Genomic DNA, 18,365 nt, shown 5'->3' on the forward strand with positions numbered 1-18,365 from the left:
ATAAACCAAAGCAATTTCTTAGACTGAATGTGTCCCTCTCGCTCTACTATGAAGCAGTTCGTATTAGTAATGAATTTAATTATTGTACCTTTTGCTCAGTTATTAAACAAACAAGCAATTTAACTTTCAAACAGTCACTACACAACAAACGTTACCACAATGGATTGGGGCAGTTATTTCCGGAGAATAAGTCTGCACATCTTCTATTCTTTTTCGTTTCAAAGTAGGTTGACTGTAACCCCTTACACGTTCTGAGATAAAATAAACAAGTCTATAAAATTAGTGTTTGCCTTGAGTTGTGTGCTGAAAGCCTCATAGTACTGTCGGTACAACAATTTCGGTCGGCTCTTCACATTCCTAGTGACGGACTTCCTTATTGATAGCCACGTCACAAGCAGCAGCCATCTTTACTCGTCGGAGCGTCGGCCGAATTCCATCATAAAATTATTCGGATAATCTTGCCTTCCGAATTAATGCTTACTGGAGACGACATTGGGGCATAAAAGCTGCTGCCGTCCGAAGATTTGGTTGCAATTTTTTCACAAATTTAGCACCATATAAGCCTCGCTTTAGCGAACCTATCACAGCCCGATACACTCGCTGCGAAGGCTCCCACCCAACTGCCTTTCTTTCCACTGTCTTTTCGCTTGGTCATCTCCTCTCGCCAAGGTCACCTCCACAACTGGTCACGTAAAACCTTTGTACTTCCCCTCATCTTATTCGGTACATTTGCTTAACGTATTAACCATGACAATTTACGCAGAGCTAGTTACAGTCATTATAATTTTTTCCTTGAATGGCAATAACATTTTCGTTATCGTTAATTAACAATTGGGTATGAAGTAATTCCTTCATGTCAAAGCGCTTTGCATACAAACATAACACTTTTACACATTCATTGCTGACTTCTTTCACTTCTCTCCGTAACATCGAATATTGATCTTTCAAGATACCAATACTCTAAAGCAAAGTTAAAAAATATTTAAAAAATGAAGTTAATTTTTAATGGTGGCATCACATATGCCCCTCATTTCGTTAGATCATCCTGAAGGGAAGAGCTTAATGGAATGTTTCCTCGGTAAAATTCTATTTCAATATGATCAAAATTTTTGTTATACCTTCTACCAAGATACCACCTTCCCAAAAAAAAAAAAAAACACAAATCAAGGTTACATCAATATTTACGTAAACTAGTATTACTTCACCATCTTCTCCTCTTATCTTTGCAGATTCGGTAAAATACACCTTACTCATTACTTGCGTTTGTTCAAATTAGAGATTATTCTATGTTACTCTTACAACTACACGTAAAATTTGGTCGCAAAACATTAACACATACAGTATACCAAATATACAGTTACATTACAAAATTCTCCCTAAAATAGAGGAAGTCTGTACGTCACTCAGGAGGAATTATTAGAGAAAAGGGCAATGCACCCTAGGGCATCCCTTTCTCATTTTGTTGCTTCCGTTTGCGGAGACGTTGGTGAGTCCTTTCTCACTCCCCACCACTTTCATTTCCCCGGTGGGTTCTTGCTCACCCAATTTCACCATCACTTGTAGTTCAAGGCTTTCTAGAAGCGCAGTGCTCCATATCTATATTTACATTTCGGTTTCGCTGTAACTTAGAAATGTATGGTACAATCTCATCTATATAAATTTATACATTGCTATTACTGTCATCTTGTAACAAGTACTATATTCTTATTTTACTTTACTCTCGTAGGATTTTTCAGACAGCATTTAAGTCTGATAATCTGTCGGTTGAACCCGTAGTTCACACTTCTCTAAGTCTACAATATTTCTAATTCCAAAACCATTTTTGACACTGGGTATTCCTAATAGAACTCATTGGTATGCGGTATGTTTACTATTCTGTAGGGCCCGTTATAAACAAATTTAAATTTGCTTATTTCGTGGTCAATCTCGTTTGATTTCTCGCAAGCTTTCACGAGAACCAAGTCACCAATGACAAACCTTGGAAATTTCAATTTTTCGTCATGCTGACGAATCATATTCTCAGCTTGCTTAGCCTTTTTGTTTTTCAGTGCGTCTTTCTTTTCATCCATAGTCATTTCCTTACAATGTGGGAACTCTAATAAGTTTTCTACCAAGCTGTCGGTGTGATTTTGCTTTAAAATCTCCTCTGGAGTAAACCCGGTACTTTCGTGTTTCAGCGAGTTCATGATTTGTTCAAAATCTGAAATGTATTTCCCCCATGATATGTGATTCTCATGGTAGTATGTTCTACATAACCTCCCGATTTCGCGCATATACCTTTTCGCCGGGTTACTGGACTGATGATATGTGGTTATATGCCCTACAGAAACCTCTTTACTCTCCATACCTTTTCTCCATAATTTTGAACAACACTGAGCGACATTGTCTGACAACACACGCTTTGGCTTTCCTACGTTTGGGAAATAATCCAAAATCATATTATTGTGCACAGCCCTTGCCGTCGCTTTTCTAAGTGGGTACAATTTAACAAATTTCGAGAGAAGTTCGACCACCACAAAGATATACACAACATTTCCTGTGGTTTTTGGCAATGGGCCGAAAATATCCACCGTGGCTATATCCAACACATCGTTGGGTCTGCATTGGACCCCTATTTGTTTCATTTGTCCCCTTCTGTTTCTGACATAAGTCACACAACTTTATCCTCATTGCCACCCTTCTAATTAAATTATTAAAAGTCAAGCAGCACTTCAACGTCTTTTCCGAGCTCTTTTCGGCTCCACAATGGCCATACGCCAAATGAAAATAATCTATAACCTCTTGCCCGAATTGTTCTGGCCAACATACCTGCCATACTCCTGGGTCAGTTACCTTTTGTAAATATAAAACCGTCTTATGTATCTTATATGAGGCCCTAATCTTCCCTGCATTGGCATAATCAAATTTGACTTTCACCGATTTTTTCATCAGCGTTTTGGTATGGTCTCATATTTTTACACACATCTCTTATGACATCTTTTCCTTCTACCTCTTAAAAAAATGATTTTAAATGTACCATTTTTCTCTGTTACCTTAGTTTGAACCTCTGCACCTTCAAGCAATCTTGACAGTGCATCAGGCACATAGTTCTCAGTACAAATTACCGTCAGAATCGTACGTGTAGTCATCCTCCTCCTATGTATTATTGCCTGGCAGTTGAACACCATCGATTTCAGCGACATGGCAGTCGGTTTCTTGGGTGTTTTGGTGGTCAGTTTTACGCTCAACCAGATCATCATCACTTTCGGAATCACTAGCTTCATAGCGAACATCCGCTTCTACTGACCACTGATCACAATCGGAATGGGTTTCTAGTACTTCTATTCATGGATAGTGGGCTGTTTCATCTTTGGGACAGTCTGCACTAATTGTTGTTCATATTCGGAGAGTGGGATTATTTTGTGTGAGGGTAGATCCTCTTCCATGTCACTACCTCTCGTATTCCGCTCAACTCTCCCATTTTTCAACTCGTCATACATTTGACAAAGTTCCTCAAAATATGCAACATCATCTGACTCGTCCTCTTTTAGGCCATGATTGCTACACGAAGCCATAATATAACGCACCTTCAGAAATATCAAAACACCTACTCTTTGATCCACACTGCTACTTCTACGTCTTTGTACGTTGCCCGTTTCCGTCTGACTATGTTCACCCTCATTTACTTGTTTGTCAGTAGCCTAGTTAGCTACACTAGGTGCCTGTACACCGATACTTGGAAAACGTATTTCCAACAGGATAACGCCCGACCTACCTGCTTCGGTCTCCTTGCTGCTTCTGTGGTCGCTGCCGTCTGTTGTTGGGCCAGTTTCTTTCCTCTGCGCCCGACAGACCCAAGATCTGCACTGCCTTTAGTTTTCCTCATCGCCACATCCATTATTGTTGAAGTTACGTCTACCACGTCCTCTGCCACTACCTCTACCATGACCTCTGATCACATTTATCTGTTGGCCACTTCAGCTTCCTCCTTCCGATGTGGTCGGATTTCTTGAAGGTCGATTGTCTCGTGTTTCGCACCAACGATCTTCATCCTCTACTTTTCCCAAGAAATCGTCAAATTTCTTGTGATTGCTTCCTACATAACGTTTGGAATCGTCAGGTACTTTCTTCCATAACTCCCACATGATTTCAGACTCTGATCGTCTATCCTTGAGATACTCTAATCGTTTAAACAAATTTTGGGAGTATTCCTTCATGGACCTTCATCCACTATTATCTGGCATTCTTGCAACGACAGAGTCTCGCCACAACTTGTCCTGCTTTTGTACAGACCAAAATTGCTCCAAAAAGTTTTCTTTAAACTGGGAAAACGTCATATTTGATGTATTCAAGTTTAAAACCCATGTCTTTACACTAACTACTAAAGCATCAATCGATAAATCTTTTCTCTGTTTGTCATGTCTGTTGGTACCACCCGTTCGCAATTCCTTATGAAATCAGCCAGATGCCAAACTCCTTGTTTTGCTTAAGGATTAAATTTGTCCTCCTTGCTCAGCAGTTCACATTTCTGCACAATCGAAGGAGTACTACTCGGTTTTATTTGCAATTCCACGAGTAACGAGTCGTTTTTACGTTGCAAATCAATACCTAATGCTTCGGCTTCGTTACGTATTTCGGTTGTCACGTCACCAACATTGCTTTGAACTTTCGTGAAACCGTCTTGTACTCTCGTTATTGTATCATTAAGCGCCACGATATCAGTTTTGTCTCGTCAGCGATATCGGTTCTCATTACAGTTACTACTTCCTGTAACTTGACCTCTACTATAGGTTCCACACTCACTTTAATGAGTGTTAATTCAATATGAAGCCTTTCATTGATACTCAGTACCTCGTTTTGCACGTTTGTCATTTCGCCTCTAACTGACGATATAGAAGTACTGAGTTCAGTAATTCTTGGGCTCTGCAAATTTAGTATTTTTAAATTCGCTTCAATTTTCCTCATTAGATTAATATCTAACGTAGAAATTTTCGTGTCCAATTCTTTGGTCTCACTGGAAATTTTCGTCTCAACTTTATTAGTGAGACTAGTTTCTAAACTCTGGCTCTCTGTATTAATATCCGACCAGATCTCTCCCATATTGGAACTCATGTTACAATTCATGGCCAACATGTTCTTTGACATATTTATCAACATTGCCATTAAATCGGATATAGATGGTTGAACATCTACACCCTCTTTCCGTTTCGAATCAACATCATGCTGATCAGAAACGGTAGTCTCTTTTCCTACTTTTCGTACATTTAGCGGTATTGATTCGCTTAATGGTTGCGTCGTTTCAATTGCACTGTCGCTAGCCGCCAGTAATGACACGGGTCGAACAGCAGCGTCACTACACCCAAGCGTGCCTGCTACGTCCGCTACCAGCGCCTCATTGCCGTATCTCTCCGGCTCTGTCTTTATTTCCTCCGATTCAGGATTGCAGTTAGACCCCGACATTTTTATTAAATAGTTTTCTTGCCCCACGAGTCCCCTCACTCAATCAGACAGACACTGTCTTACTGTTAGAATCGGTGTTGGTTGTGCTACCTTGCAACTCGTTGTCACGGACTTTCGTTACAAAATTCTGGTATTTATGTACGTTTGCAAGCAGAACTTTTCCCAGAAAAGACCTTATAAGTCCTGTCACGGTCGCCACGTGTGACCGAAACCGCCGATTCCACGTGCGACCGATTCGTAGTATTAAATGGAAATGTCGTGTGGTGAGGGCCTCCCGCCGGGTAGACCGTTCGCCTGGTGCAGGTCTTTCGATTTGACGCCACTTCGGCGACCTGCGCGTCGATGGGGATGAAATGATGATGATTAGGACAACACAACACCCAGTCCCTGAGCGGAGAAAATTTCCGACCCAGCCGGGAATCGAACCCGGGCCCTTAGGATTTACAGTCTGTCACGCTGACCACTCAGCTACCGGGGCGCACAGTATTAAATAATTCTCGTACGAAATCGCGTAGAATCGTACTGTCTTTACAAAACGTAGTTGAAAAAAAACCTGTTAACTACGTACGTCTTCTACTACATTTGTTTAAATTAATACATTTTCAGTGCACATAATAACGTGAGTTGTTTTCTGATGAGTGAAAGTCCCGCGCCAGCCGTCCGGATGAAAGCGAACGCCCTTTGGAAGCGGGTAGCGGCCGCCCCTCCTCTGACGCCTAGCAGACATTGGCACAAAAAAACTTAATGGTGTCTCTGTAGCCGCGTTCTGCTACTTTTCTGAAACCAAAATACAGCCGTTCACTCATTCCCGCTAACGTTAACATTGCAATGAAAATTGTTATTGTAAGTATTGTTAATAAATCTTCTGTGTTCAATAAAACCAATGACTGGTGTAACCTAATGGACTTTACACTGCAAGGCGATCATTTAACGTGGGCTTCTTCACAAAGTACAATGTGGATGATGGGGCTCAGTGCGCAAATCGGTGGGGCACACAGGATTTACAATGTCTGACATACCTGCTATCAGATCCATCCACACCGCAGTAGCACACCACAGCTGACTCGAATCCCTACCTTAGTTAGGCCCACTGTAGGAAAAATTATTCCCAAAATTCTTATTTTCGGTCCCCTGTTCTGAAGGGGTAATTTTGAAATCTTAAACGTTTTCTTTTAATTACTTTTAGTCATTTAGTGGATCTCGAAACATCATGAAAGCCATCCTTACTTTTGAAACACTAGTTACATAAATCATGAATTAGCAAGCAAAGCAAATTTAAATTTGTAGCAAAATTAATGTTATTCAATGGCCTGTAGTTTATTTCTTTTAACAAAGGGACCATATTTAAAGATGGTGTTATAAACCATAGCAGTTTCTTAGATTGAATGTCTGCCTCTCTCTACTATGAAGCAGTTCATGATAACAATGAATTTACTTATGGTACCGTTTGCTCAATTATTAAACAGACAAGCAATTTAACTTTCAAATCATTACACAACAAACATGACCAGAAAACCGGACTGGTGATGGCTCTGGGCAGATATTTCCGGAGAATAAGTTTGCACATCTGCTATTCTTCTTCGTTTCAAAGTAAGTTGACTGCAACCCCTTCCATGTTCAGAGAACAAACAAACGAGTCAATAAAATTAGTGTTTGCCTTGAGTTGTGTGCTGAAAGCCTCATAGTACTGTCGGTATAACAATTTCGGTCGGCTCTTCACATCCCTAGTGACGGACTTCCTTATTGATAGCCACGTCACAATCAGCATCCATCTCTAATCGTCGGAACGTCGGCCGAACTCCATCATAAAGTTATTCGGATAATCTTGCTTTCGGAATTGAGACTTACTGAAGACGACTTGGGGGATGAAAGCCGCTGCGTCAGAATATTTGGTTGCACTTTTTTCACAAATTTAGCACCATATAAGCCTCACTTTAGCGGACCTATCACAGCCCGATACACAAGTGGCGATAGTTCCCACGTAACTGCCTTTCTCTCACCGTCTTTTCTTTTGGCGCTTCTCTCGCCTAGGTCACCTCCACAACTGGTCACGTAAAACCCTTTGTACTTACCCTCATCATATTTTGTACATTTGTTTAACGTATTAACCATGAAAATTGGCACAGAGCTAGTTAAAGTCATTATAATTTTTTCCTTGAATGGCAATAACATTTTCGTTATCGTTAATTAACAATTGGGTATGAAGTAATTTCTTCATGTCAAAGAGCTTTGCATACAAACATAACACTTTCACACATTCATTGCTGACTTCTTTTAGATCTCTCTGTAACACCTAATATCGATCTTTCAGCAAAACCAATACTTTAAGCAAAGTTAAAAAATATTTAAAAATTTATTTATTTTTAACAGTGGCATCACAAAATGCTAATTTCTTTCCATTTAAATGTTCCTAAGTTCAGTTTAAAGCATATAAAAGTTGCTAGTTAAATCATTTGTTTCACGGATAAATAGAGAGGCATATAATGTTCAACGGATGAAAAGTTTTAATTAGTTGTGAACTGCTTTTATTTGAAAGTCTTAGTACTAATGAAAATAAAAGTGGTTAGTTGATACCTATTGCTTCACAAGTGGTGTTATGAGCCACTTAAATTTGATCCTATTTAAAACTTAACTGGAAATTGAATGTATTTCCAAAGCTTAATAAGAATATTGCTAGCGTAAATTGTTTTAAAGCATTGAGGGCTAAATAGTCTTAAGTGGAGTTGTAGTTCAGCAGTTATGTGATGCATAGTGTTTCTGAAATTTGAGCATAGTTAGTGATAACGAAAGGGACAGTTTAAGGGCCTCCACTTTAATCATTACAAGTAGGAGAAAGTCAAATTGAACTTGGGTTTTGCAAATGAATCTGAAACATTGCTACTGTGGTATGGATATGAAATGTGTTATTTTAGTGTCATATCATTGCATTTGTGATGTGTATATGTATGGTAGTTAAACTTGAACTCTTGTCGGGTACTACTTAATCTCATGTTGTCTTTAGGAACAATTTTTTGTTTTGAATTAGTTAAAGGTTGAAGTGTTGATGGTAGTTAACAGGGAAAAATTTCTTTACATTTCTGTGATTGCTAACCTATGCTGTTGATAACTAGTGCTAACCACTGTGTGGTTCGTCTAGTCGTTATAGGTATTCATTGCACTTTACTATGAAAGAATTAATGAAACTTCCTTTTGCAAGAGTATATATAAATCCACTGAGAATAATTTTTGCACATTATTACGTCTAATTAGGCTGGCGAACGTTTTCTGTTTCATTCACGTAAATATTCGCTACTTACATTATTTTCTAAATTTTAGTCTTTCTCCTATCTACTAATTGCCACCTTTACGAAATTCACGTTCGATTCCCTCTATCTGTTAGGTTAAAGCACGGCCAAACAGCAAAATTTCTCCCAGAGGGTAAGCTTACTGCATTTTAAAGTCATATTTGGCACATTTAAAATTCCGCAGGAGCCTTGGCTTCCCTATGACAGCGCTAGAAGATGTGTTATTAGGAAACAGGTAGCAAACGCACGCAACCCCAGTAGCGTTATAAGCTTGCACAAGCTCCACCTTCCCACATGTTTTTGCCAGTGTTAAGAATATGGAAATGTTTAGTGGAACAATTGTCTCTGCGACGGTAAGTCTCAGAATGAGCAGAACAGCTACAGAAAAGAGAGCCCTGACAGCCTTGTCGGAACACATTTAGAACTAATATCGTCGTTCTGACATCGAAAAGAGCCGATGTGTTCAGCAGATTTAAGCTATTACATATTCATTCATATGTACGCAAACGTAAAGAACTCGCACCACCAAAAACTAATTGGTATAGAGTAATGAATTTTTGAGAGTTCATGTGTCTGGGTGACGTATTTTTAAGTGATTAACACTGTAAGGTCAATCGCGAGATTAGCTATTGCAAATATGAAATGCTATTTCATGAATAACAGGTGTAACTGCCAGAATGTTGAATGCGAACACGAAAACATGCATGCATTGTGTTGTATAAGTACCGAATACCAGTTCTGGTATGCAGTTCTGTCTATGCTTACTGCACTTCGTGGGTCAATAAAAGGTCGGTTAATTCGGTTTGTGGATGACACTGGAACTGTCGTCCGATGATGTTCCATATGTGTTCGACTAGAGACAGATCTGGTGATCGAGGAGGCTGAGGCAGCATGTCGGCACTCTGTAGAGCACGTTGAGTCACAGGAGCGGAATGTTCACGAGCATCATCCTGTTGGAAAACACCCTTTCAATGCTGTTCATGAATGGAAGTACAACAGGTCGAATCAGTAGACTGAGTACAAATTTGCAGTCAGGGTTGCGTCTGATAACCAGGAGAGTGCTTCTGCTCACACACTATATCGTACCCCAGACCATAACTCCCGGACTAATGTGCCTAGTGTGTCTAGCACACAGAAAAGTTAGTTACAGGGCCTCAACTGAACTCCTCCTAATTAACACCCAGCCATCAATGGTACCAGGCAGTACCAGCTTTCATCAGGAAAGACAACGGACCTCCACTCTGCCCTCCTGTGAGCTCTCGCTTGATGCTACTTAAGTGGCAAATGACGGTGGTTTGGGGTCAGTGGAATACACTCAACGTGTACAGGGCACCTGACTTGAAGCTGTTCTTGGAGTAAGCGATTTGTAACCTTTCGTTGTGGTACTTTGGTGCCAACTGCTGCTTCAATTGCAGCTGTAGATGCAGTACGGTGCACCAGGGATATATGTTGAACACGATGGTCTTCGCTCTCGGTAATGCCACGTGGTCGTTCGGAGCACGGTCATCTTGCAACCGTATGTTCTTGTAACCACTGTTGCCAGTGATTATGTACAGTGACTACATTCCTGCAGTATTGCGGAAGGAATATCCACCTTCTATTAGCTCTATTTCTTGACCTCTCTGAAACTCAGTGAGGTGTTGATAGTGACGTCTTTGTCGCCTTAGAGGCTCATGACCGTTTCAGCGTGCATTTAAACAAACATGATTTGCGCCGTCCGCTGTGGCCGAGAGGTTCTAGGCGCTGCTGCTACGGTCGCAGGTTCGAATCCTACCTTGGGCATGGGTGTGTGCGATATCCTCAGGTTAGTTAGGTTTAAGTAGTTCTACGTCTAGGGGACTGATGACCTCAGATGTTAAGTCCCATAGTGCTCAGAGCCTCTTCTTCTTCTTCGGTTATCAACCCACAGGTTGGTTGGCAGCAGCACGCCATTCCGTTCTTTTGTCAACTTTCTTCTTCATATCTGCATAGGTCTGGCACCCGATGTCATTTATTACTTGTTGAATGTAGCTTAATCTAGGTCGTCCTCGGCGAGTTCTTCCTTCAATGATTCCTTCTAATATTCTCTTAATGAAATTGTTATGCCGTAAAATGTGACCTATGAAGGTTATTCTTCTTTTCTGTATATTTCGCCAAAGAGATCTGTTTTCTTTCACTCTTCTGAGGACATCTTCGTTTGTAGCCTTGTCTCGCCAGCTGATTTTTTCCATTCTCCGGTAGCACCACATTTCGAATGCCTCTAATCTTCTCTTTTCTTCTTTTCCACAAGTCCAAGTTTCACATCCGTAAAGGGCTGTACTCCACACATAGGTTTTCATGACTCTCTTTCTTACGTCTAAACTAACATTTCTACTCGTCAGTAAGTTTCTTTTTCCATTGAATGCTATTTTGGCAAGTTGTATTCTGTTTTTAATGTCACTTTTGCTCCTTCCATCTGCTGTTATTTTGCTACCTAAGTAGTTAAATTCTGTAACCTGCCCTAGTTTCTCTCCCTTTATTGTTATTCGTATGGGTTCATTGTAGTTCAGGGCGCCACTCACCATCACTTTAGTCTTTTTCTTATTTATTTTCATTCCATACTGTTCTTTTAAGGTGTTTTCCATTTCATTGAGTGCGGCTTCTAAATCTTCTTTCCTTTCTGTAATTATGGCGATATCATCTGCATATCGCAACATATCTATTTTCATTCCGTTAAGTTTTATTCCTACTTCAATATTCTCTCTTATTTTGTCTATTGCTTCTTGGATATATGCGTTGAAAATTACTGGAGATAGTGGGCATCCCTGTCTCACTCCTTTCCTTATTCTTGCTGTTTCTTCTTTGTTTTCCTTCTTAACTAAGGCTGTTTCATTTTGGTATGTTTTAAAGATTATCCTTCTATCATTATATTTCAGACCAGCCTTCTTCAGAATTCTAAACATTTCTGGCCATACAACATTGTCAAATGCCTTTTCGAGGTCTACGAAGGCTATAAATACTTGTTTGTTTTTGGAAATTTGTTTCTCAATTATTAGTCTTAAAGATAAGATTGCTTCCCTCGTCCCTACACCGCTTCTAAAACCGAATTGGTCTTCACTTAGAGTGCTATTCAATTGGTTTTCAACTCTTTTCAAAATTATTCTTATTAGAATTTTTGATGCGTGTGAAAGAAGACTGAGTGTTCGATGGTTTTCACAGTCCATAGTAGATGCTTTCTTAGGTATGGGAAATATGATGCATTTCTGATAGTCTTCAGGAACTTCACCTGTTTTGTATATTTTCTGTATGAGTTGCAGTAATGTAGCTTTCATTTTGTCTCCTGATTTCTTAATTAGTTCAGAAGGTATATCATCAACACCTGCCGCTTTCTTATCTGGTAGTTCTTTTAGTGCTTTTTCAAATTCATCTTTCAGAATTGTGTCCCCTAGTTCTTCTTTCTCTACTTCTTCGCTTAATTCTATCATATTATCTGTTAGAGGGTCTCCTTGATATAGCTCTTCAATGTATTCTTGCCATCTCTTCAGCGTGTCATATCCAAATAGTACCTTGCCCTCTTTGTTCTTTATAGTTCCTGAAGATTTTACTTTCCGTTTAGCAAAGTTTTGTTTTATTGTTCTGTAGGCCAAGTCAGTTTTTCCTTTAACCATGTTTTCCTCCACCTCTTTACAAATGCTGTTGAGGTAATTTTCTTTTGCTTTCCTAGATTCTCTGTTTATTTGGTTTCTAAGCTTTCTATATTTGTTTTCGCTTTGCTCGTCAGAGGCATTTTTGTATAGTCTTCTTTCTTCCATTAGACAAATTATTTCAGGTGTTATCCACTCTTTCCTGTTTACAGGTTTGGCTTTCCCAATAAATTCTTCTGCTGCTTTATGTATGCCTTCTTTGATTTGTTTCCACTCCTCGTTAGTACTCCCGGGAATAATGTTTGATGCCATCTCATCAGTTTTCCGTGCATAAGGGATCACTAGTTCTTCAGACTTTAGGTTATCTCTGTTCCATACTTTGTTCGTTTTTCTCTCTAATCGCTTGAGTTTGAGTAAGCATTTCATCATTACAAGGTTGTGATCACTATTAATATCCGCAGACGGGTAGCTTCTGCAATCCTTGATTTGGTTTTTAAAACGCGATTTTACTAATATATAGTCGATTTGGTGTCTTCTAGTATCTCCTGGGGCTTTCCACGTGTACCTTCTTCTTTTATGGTGGTTGAAAAGGGAGTTCGCTATGACCAACTTGTTTTTGGCACAAAATTCAATTAGCCGGCTTCCTCTTTCGTTTCTATCTCCTAGACCATATTTCCCTACAATTCCGTCAACTTTCTCTTCTCCAACACTAGCATTCCAATCTCCCATTATAATTAAGTTCTCTTCACCTTTAACATAATTTATAACTTTGTTGATGTCTTCATACACTGTTTCTATTACATCGTCTTCTTCTGCCGATGTCGGCATATAGACTTGTACTATTACCGTGTTCTTTGGTTTGGTTCCAATTTTGACTAGTATTATCCTAGAGTTAAATTGCACATATCCTGTGACTAGATTCCCGAGTTTTCCTTTTAGAATTATTCCAACTCCACCGATTCCAGTTGTTCCTTGGTTAGTACCTGTATGAATGATACGATAATTTCCTGATCTGAAGTCTCCTGGTTCAGGCCATCGCATCTCAGATATTCCTATTATGTCTGTTCCCATTCTGTCCATCTCTAGTTTGAGGTTCTCTAATTTCCCGCATTGGAGGAGTGTTCTTACATTCCATGTTGCTATTTTTAGTGTATTCTTCAACTTTGCCTGACCTTCCATTGTCCCCACCCGGAGATCCGATTGGGGGACTATTACTCCGGATTTATGTTTAACAGAAGATTCTGGCATGGTGCGCTACTGATTCTTGGGATATCTTGAGTGATCTTTAATGGAGTGGTTTCCCGTTGCCTTCTCCATCCTATGCCGTTGACTGTGAAGTTCTTCCGCCTTTAGGAGCAATTTCTCACTCCAAGGACAAGAGAGTGCCCTGCCTCTATCCGCTCATCCGCTCTCTTTGAGACCGTTGGCACTTGATAGGGGGCGTTTCCTTATCCCGGGAAACACTCGGTCGTCAGAGCCTCGTTAGCAATAACAGGGTGTACCGTGCAGCAATCCTTAGCTGCAACTCGGGTAGGTGAGGTTGACATTTGTACAGGAGAGGCTGTTAGAGTCGCTTCACTGTACCTTACAGTGCCATTTGAACCATTTTCTTGATTTGCATCCTCATAATGACGCTACCGTTACGTAACTGGCTCGAAATTTGAACAGACATCATCTTACAGATGTAGAAAGACGCCTACCAACTTTCATTTATGTCGCACAACACATTCTCCGTGTTGCTATTTTATTCTACATGTAGTTCTTTAATTTGTATACTGGGACGTAACTTGCTCGAAATTCTCAACGGTAAACTATTGGTAATAAGCCACTGTGGGCATCTGTTTACCCATCTGGGTCGATTTTATCTATAATCAACTACCTCTTGAAAATCACTTTTCGGGAAATGATTCGCATTTTCAAAAGCGTTTTTCTTCTCGCGTTACAAAAACAGACGTCGGATTGTGGGGTTTTGGGGAATTCACTCAGTCCTACAGCCGAAGCCTGTTACCAGGATGAATTAATAGATGAGGTCTATACACTGTCCAATCACACCATTGGTGACCACCTGTTCGAAGCCTGACTAAAAACCTTTTGCAATGCAGTTCGCTGCGACATGTGAGGTTCTGCAAGGTACCGACAGGGCTGTGGAGCCATACCGAATCCAGTGCCGTGGTACGCTGCACTAGGTTTCTCGGTTGAGGACTTATGGCGCGTGCAGCCAGAGTGAGGTAGCTCCGTAGAGTTTTAATTGGATTTAAATGCAAGGAGTTTGACGGTCAGAAGAGTACGGTACATTCATTCTCTTGCTCTTCAAACCACGCTCGTATACTGTGGGCTGTGTGTCACGTTGTATGTTGCTGCCTGTAGATATCATCGTGCCAATGATAAATAAACCACATATAGGAGTGGACATGGTCCCCAAGGATACATCCATACTTACGTTGATGCATTGTGCCTTCTAAAATGAGAAAATCGCCCACTGCCACAAAAACATTCCTGCGGACTGGACCCTTCTGAAGATTTTTCAGGTGTTTCCCTTGTGACGTTTTACGCCATACACACCAACGGCCATGTGTCCAATGGTGCGTTAAATTTGGTTCATCTGAAAAGACACCTGTCGCCATTCAGTGGACGTCCAGTTGCTCTATTGGTGTGAAAATCGCGGCCATCGTCACCAATGAACTGCAGTGAGCAAGGATGCATGAACCAGGCGCATGCTCTGGAGGCCCATACGCACCAGCGTTCGCTGAATGGTCATTGAGGAGATACTTTTGTTCGAAAATGCTTCCACTCTTGGCCCGAAAGCCGTTGGTCATGCCTTTTTGGACAGTGGATAGATCGCTTCATTTTCAAAAATGGTGGTTCAAATGGCTCTGAGAACTATGGGACTTAACTTCTGAGGTCATCAGTCCCCTAGAACGTAGAACTACTTAAACCTAACTAACCTAAGGACATCGCACACATCCATGCCCGAGGCAGGATTCGAACCTGCGCCCGTAGCGGTCGTGCGGTTCCAGACTGTAGCGCCTATAACCGCTTGGCCACCCCGGCCGGCACTTCATTTTCACGTTACACGAACGATTGTATTGTTTTCCCCGTTCCTCCAACAGCCTTTGTATACTCTCCACTGTTACTGCTGTCATCTGACATCTGTGAGAGGTTACTGCACGTTGTTGTCGAACATAGGCGCTGGTCACATTAAGAGCCATGGACCGTGTAATTATCGTGCAACCCATATGAAAAGCACGGTCTAGAAAATTTACCCAGCAGAGAGCGAACTGTAAGAGAAAATCATCACGTGCAAGGGTTATGAGCATCTCACAAACGAAGTTATTGTAACACGTACAAGAGAAACCTAAAAAAAGATTTAAACTGAGTTATATAGGCAATGGGCTATGTACAGACTGGGGTTGTCGGCAGCATTAGACATTGAACTTGACTCTGATATTAGCCGATTTTTTGCTACGTATTAAGTGGTGGTGTTACAGCTGGGATGTTGTCAGAGCTCACACCGCTACAATGATACATAACAACCAGGGGAGGAGGACTGGTGTTAACTCGTAACGTCCAACATTTTAGAATATATGATTTTATTGTAATGAGTACACGTAGAAATGTATCTGCTATTACAGAATGCATCTGTGTGACGCGGGGTATTTATGTATTTTCTTAGTAATACCATATGTTCAAATTCTGCAGCTCATATATGAGCTGAAGGGCATACATGAGTCGTGTAATGCAAATAATTTTAGAATGTTATTAAATTCGTATTCATACTGTGTTTGGTGGCTGCTTCATAGAGCATACACACCTCCATATCACCGTATGTGGGCGCCACTGTCGGGCAGCCACTTTTTAAGTGGCATTATTAGTGTTGTCAGATGGAGGCAGTTGCGTGATTCATGTCGGCCCGTGGGATGCCTGACCATTACCCATCTCAGGTTGATGTGCCTTCTGTGGTTTGCGGGTTAGGGCACACCGGCTGTAGAACACTGGTAGCGCCTGAATGGCATCTGCTGTGTTTCCACATGGCCGAAATGTCTTGTGTAGGTGGGAGGGGGGGAGGAGGGGGGGGGGTTCTACTGTATCTCGAGTGACGATAGGTCTATCTCTCCAGCCAGCTGTATGGTACGTCGAACCAGGCACCGTGTCGATTACACATTCATTGTTTTAGTTTGTTTATCATAAAGTATATTTCTCCACCATTCGTATCCAATGGTAGGGATGCTACATTTATGACACTGTGTAAGGCGTCTTATGTCAGCAATAACTGACAGCTATTGTGCGAGGGTTGTTCGCAAGTTTCCCTTAGTTCGTGTGCTGTTCAGGTTGGTATTTATATGTAGGTTTGAAATGTAAAATTTCTATTAGTAACGGACGGATGATGTCTTCGCCAGTGTGTGCTTCCAGAAGGCACAATCAAGAATGTCTTCTTCATAAACAGTGCAGTGCAGAAATAAAAGTATTTTTTTATAATTATGAGCTGTGGTAATTGTTTATAGCAATGTGCTATTTATGAGTGTGATATTTGCGTCACTCACCAATAACATAGGGATGTAGCAAGAGATTGTTAGTTTCAGTGCCGTTTTGTTATAGGTTAACACTAATTAAGTGTCTTCTAATTCCTCCGGAAAATACTGGCTGACTAAGTATTAGAACAGGGATGGTTGGAGATACTTAGCAAGAGTTTATTTGCTTGTGTATATCGTCCTGTGGTTTTTGATTAACTTTGAAAGCCTTTTTACGGGTATAGCCGTCGTTGAATTACGTGCTGCTGTATGTGGCTAAGATTGTACTGTGATAGATGTGTTGGTAATGGGAAAAATTCTGTACAAATTCCAACAAATTAACCCTAATCCTCACCAAAGAGCACATCCTTCGAACGGCGAGCAACAGCGAATGACTGAAAAATAATTCTGATCGTTGGTATATTTTTGAACAAATGCTACATTATGGTAGACTGATAGCATTATGACGTCGATATAACGCGACTTAACATAGCCTGAGAGTATACGATGTTGACATGACACAACTCTGATATGATGTCAAGAGCAGTATAACAAAACCCAAGTAACTGAAACAATAAAATACTTAAGTTGTTGTTATTGTTATTATTTTTATTATTTTAAAAAACACCCTGACAACAACAAAATTGTCGTCTCTCTATGGTGCCCAAACCTGAAATGAAAAAGCTCACGCAATTACTCTACCCATAAAGGATGTGGAGGTGGGCATGAATTTTATTTATCGAATGGGAGGCCAAAGGGATAAGTAGGTAGAGTGGTATTTCTCAGGGAGGGGGGGGGGGGGAGGAGGGGACGGGACGTGGGGCCATCTTGATTATAACCCACACAGTTGCTTCATGTGCGTCGGCCGGACAGTGCTTCCCTATGGAAAAGTGAGTGAAAAGTGAACTCCCGAATTGCCTCAGTCTGTAACCTGATACAACAGCAGTCCCATCAGTTGCCTTGAGATGCGATACCCGTCATAACCTGCTGGTGGATACAGAGAAGCCTGCATAATTTGTAAGTTCTACATACACACATCAAGAGAATTTTAGTACTAACCCGGTTTCCAGAACTCCTCAAGACAGATGTTGACTGTGGATATTGTATCACAGACACAGTCCCTTTGTTTGTTCAGAGGTGACCCTAAACCCACCCAAAGATGTGAACAACCATGCATTAACAGGACCTATTAGACGGAGGGGGTCCGACAACCGATCAGTTCCTGTCATTCCACCAGGAAGGAGGTTCACGGCTGGTGTTGTCTGTAGTTCAATCATGCCTAGACAGCCAATACTGCTGTTCGATCACGTCCGCATTGTTACTTTGTGCCAGGAAGAGCTCTCTACAAGGGAAGTGTCCAGGCATCTCGTAGTAAACCGAAGCGATGTTGTTCTGACAAGAAGGAGATACACAGACCGGAACTGCCGGTGACATGTCTGGCTCAGGCCGCCCGAGGACTACTACTGCAGTGGATGACCGCTATCTACGAATTATGGCTCGGAGGAACCCTGACAGCAACGCCGCCATCTTGA

This window comes from Schistocerca piceifrons, chromosome X (genome assembly GCF_021461385.2).
Source record: "Schistocerca piceifrons isolate TAMUIC-IGC-003096 chromosome X, iqSchPice1.1, whole genome shotgun sequence".
NCBI classification, from domain to species: Eukaryota; Metazoa; Arthropoda; class Insecta; order Orthoptera; family Acrididae; genus Schistocerca; species Schistocerca piceifrons.